The sequence below is a fragment of the Capsicum annuum genome, chromosome 7 (assembly GCF_002878395.1).
Source record: "Capsicum annuum cultivar UCD-10X-F1 chromosome 7, UCD10Xv1.1, whole genome shotgun sequence".
NCBI classification, from domain to species: Eukaryota; Viridiplantae; Streptophyta; class Magnoliopsida; order Solanales; family Solanaceae; genus Capsicum; species Capsicum annuum.
The window spans coordinates 53481496-53485716 of record NC_061117.1 but is presented as its reverse complement, the minus strand read 5'-3'; positions in this window follow the sequence as shown (position 1 = coordinate 53485716).

Here is a 4221-nt window from a genome sequence, read left to right as displayed (position 1 = left end):
CAAAATTTAGTACTTCAGTATCAGTCTAAACCTCAGTTATCAGTATTCGGTTACTAGAACACAATACTTCAGTTTCAGTCTAATTCAGACATAGGTTATACACACAGTATTGCCTAGTCAGCATGATCAGCAGTTACCATTTTGCTTGCACTTCAGTTATTTCATAATGTTCATTCAGTTAGCTATCATCTCACACATATGAACCCATGTAAATTAGCATGCCTCACTTAGCATACCAGTATATTCAAAGTACTGACAGATACTCTTTCTTTTGTGCTATGATGTCTCATATCATAGGTTCAGACGCACGGGCTCCTGACCATACTTAGCAGCTCAGGTTATCAGCGGCAGTTATAGTGGTGTGTCCTCATATTTCAAGGATAGAGTTATTTATTTTAGCATTTTAGTAGTTTAGTATGGTCAGCAGTCGGAGTAAGTTGGGCACTTATCCCATCAACTCCATATTCCAACAGTTAGAGGCTTTTAAACTTGGCTATTTCAGACAGATGTTTTGTTTCTCAATATTATTATCAGTATTCAGTATATGTTTTCAGTTTATGAACCTTATGGCAATTTTAGCCTAACTTTTGCATATATTTTCAATATTATTATTATTCAATACTCACAGCAGGTAGTAGTCATGGGTTAGCTTATGGTCATTTAAGATTGTTAGCACCGTGTGACACCTAGGGTGCAGTCTTGGGGTGTTATACACTGGGCTAAAACCTTTTTAGTACATGGAGTTTTTTCCTGGAGATGTGATGTATTCTGATTGTAGTTTAATGTAGGGCTTCATGTTCATGTTTTCTGAATTTGTATATTTAACACAACACTAAGGATCCAGGACAGTAGCCTTTCTCTTTCAAGATAGGCCTAGGAAAAGTTATCAAAGATACTTTAGAGTTCTGATTCCTCTATATATGGAAATAAGCTAAAATATTTTTTATCGAAATAGCTTTTAGTGCACAAATATAACAATTAACAATAAACTTTTTATTTATTTTTTTCTCTAGTATTTTCTTTGAGGTTGGGCTTGGGTGAGTTTAATTTCCAGGTCAGTTATAATCTTGGTTACCTACATACATATACCATATTAGTTGACTTCAAGCAAGTCTAATTACATAATTTCTATATAAAACTACTCAATTTCCTACTTTTTCTTCCTACTCTTTCTATTTTCAACTTGTGTAGTACTTTCCAGTACCACTTTATGTATTATGCCTTTATATTTCATCATCAAAATCTATATGTTCTACTTTTCCAGCATTGTAATCTGATTGTGTTCCCCACAGCTAATAACTATTATATGTTAGTATATATTTAGTAAGTGAATCAATAAAAGGTATAATGATGATTTCACATGAATTTATTAATCAAGGTACAAGACATAAGGTAGTACTTTTCATGAATTGATAATGGTTTGGGAGGTAGTAACCTTAGACAGAAATCATAATCGTGCTATGGTGATGCAATATCCTCCAAATGGGGGTTGTTGATGCAGCATTCTTAGTTTAAAAAAACATTCAAAAATTCTTGCAAATGAAGTAAAAATGAGTTTTGTATGATTCTTGATTCATGAATGATAGCTGTGTTTAAGTTAAAAAGACGTGAATACACACTATGTAAGTTTCTAGTGTAGGAGATTTAGATGAACAACCTTGTGCTCCTAGATCCGACCCCTTCCAATTGAAACCATCAATAAGATGAATACATTATCCTATGATTATAGTCCTTGGTGATCTGTAAAAATGTTAAATTTTATATTTTTGTTATAAGTGATCTATGTTGAAGAGTGCTAGGTTCATCATAAGTGTTCGAATTGATTCAAATAGTTTACAAAATTAAAGCTTAAGATCCATCCCTATATTATGCAATATGTTATCTAGACTTACAGTATCGAACCTTTTTATATTTTAGTTTTTGAACTTACAAATCAGACTTGAACAATTATGAATCAAGAAAGGTGTTCAAGAAATCAACAAAAACTTAAGAGCTTTGTTTCAGTTGGATCACTAGCAGCTTTATGAAACAAACAGATATTAGAACAGAAGAAGAAGAAGAATACAGGCTACATAAATGCAAAGGAAAATCTTCACAAGCAGACTAAGAAGTAAAACAACATTCCATCTAGATCTCAAGTACAAAAATAAGTGCAACAGGTGTTTCGGAATTCTATCTTACTTGCAGCACCAGTAGAGGAGCAAGTGTACCAAGAAATGCCAGATTATACCACTCATGCATCACAACTATCACTTGAAAAAGTGCAGCAAAATCAATCATAACTTCCTAATGTTGAAGAAAACAAACAATCTATAGAAGATAAGAATACATATATTTTAGTTCATACTATTCCAAAAATTATCTTCATTTCAATAATTTTATTTTTCATATTATTACAAAAACTCCAATAAACAAAAGAAAAAGAGGCATTACACAAATGCAAACAGTACATGGTTTAAGTGACTGTCAATCTGTAGTGCTAAAATAATTTGAATCAGCCTATTGGTCCAACTAAACCAATAGTCACTATGTCTAGTAGCTTCCTTGGCACTTTGGTAAGGAATGGGATATTTTGTCCTCTTAATATTAGTTGGACAAAGTTGAAGATACATGATGATATATGGAGCTATATCCACTTTCAATGTTCTCATTATTCTAATTTCTAGTTCAAATCATTTCACAGTTTTTGCACTAACCAAATTGCACCAAATTACAGGAGAATATGACATTCCCAACTATGGAAAAGATGGGAAATAAATGTAATTTATGTTGCTTTTAGAGGGTATAAGTCCCGGTTTAAGCAGACACATTTTTGTGCCTACCCCAATGATGAAATTCAAATGGTAAATAGGCTTAAAATTGTTCTAGAATCTGTATTTATGGATTTGCTTATGTATTGACATGAATATGTACATTTATTACTTTTCATAAGTTTACCTGTTCTTCCTAGTAGTTAAGATATGTATAGTTTACCTATTTTTCATAGCAGTTATGATATGAATATGTACATTTTTATCAGTTTGTTCTCTTCTTGTTTTCTTTTTGGAGGTCTACCTCTATTTGAAAGCACAACATAAAGTAAAATTGTTCAACTATTTTACACAGAGTCTAATACTTCAACCATAGTCTATAAATGGCATTAATGAAAAACATTATTAGAATTTTGATTCTTTGTTAAGTTTGTTATTGCTGACTAGAAGTACCCTTAGTGGAGATGATTGTTTGTTCTTTGAGCTAAGGTTTATTTAAAACTTCATGTAGGTCACTACTTTAGTTTGTTTATTTAAAACTTATCTATAACAATTGTCTTGCAGGATACATCCAATACTAACAAACAGAATCGGAAAAAGTAGAAGTATCCTCACAATGTCGGAAAAATAAGTTTTGCTCTAATCTGCAAGGTTTGGTATTTTCTTATATTGTTACTATGAATTTGTTGACTTGAAAGTTTTTTAATGTTGACTTGTATGTAACTAGGAAAAAAAGAAGAAAACTTCTGGTGCTCTATCAAATAAGAAATTCTTTATAGATACCAGAAGAACGAAACTTGGATGAGTATATAAGGATACATCTAAAGATATTACAAATAAAATAGTACAAAATTTTCTAATTCAAAATAGATCAATATCAATTGTTCTTTCTTAAATATTGAATCAACTTAATTTACATGCTCATTTTGGATCTGAATTATTGGTTGAATTGGAGAGAGTAGAAATTCAAGAAAGTGAAGATGATAGTCAACCAGTTGATGCATTCATAGTAGCTATGAGTCATGATCATCCAGGTCGAGTAAGACTATACGAACGCAGGGTGACCAAGTATCTTTTGAAATAAAAAGGCAGTGATTCTGTGCCCTCTTCATATATCATTGTGGATGAACTAGTGGAAAAAAGAATGGATGAACCAGAAGAGAGGATGCAACAAAGAATGCAGGAAAAATTTAATGCTCAAAGAGATGCCATTGAACGAGACGTTACAATAAACATCATTGCACAATTGTAACATCTAAATCTAGGATTAACACTTGATCCTAATATGCTAAGATTCAATCTTGATTCATTAGTGAAAGAGTCTCCTATTCAACGAATACATAATCCATCTATTGGTAGTAACAATGAAGGTTAGCCTTTCTTTCGTCTTCTTCTTCTCATCCTTTTTTTTTCTTCTTCTACTTTTTTTTTATCTACTACCACATGCAGTATGCTTTGTTGGACAATTATG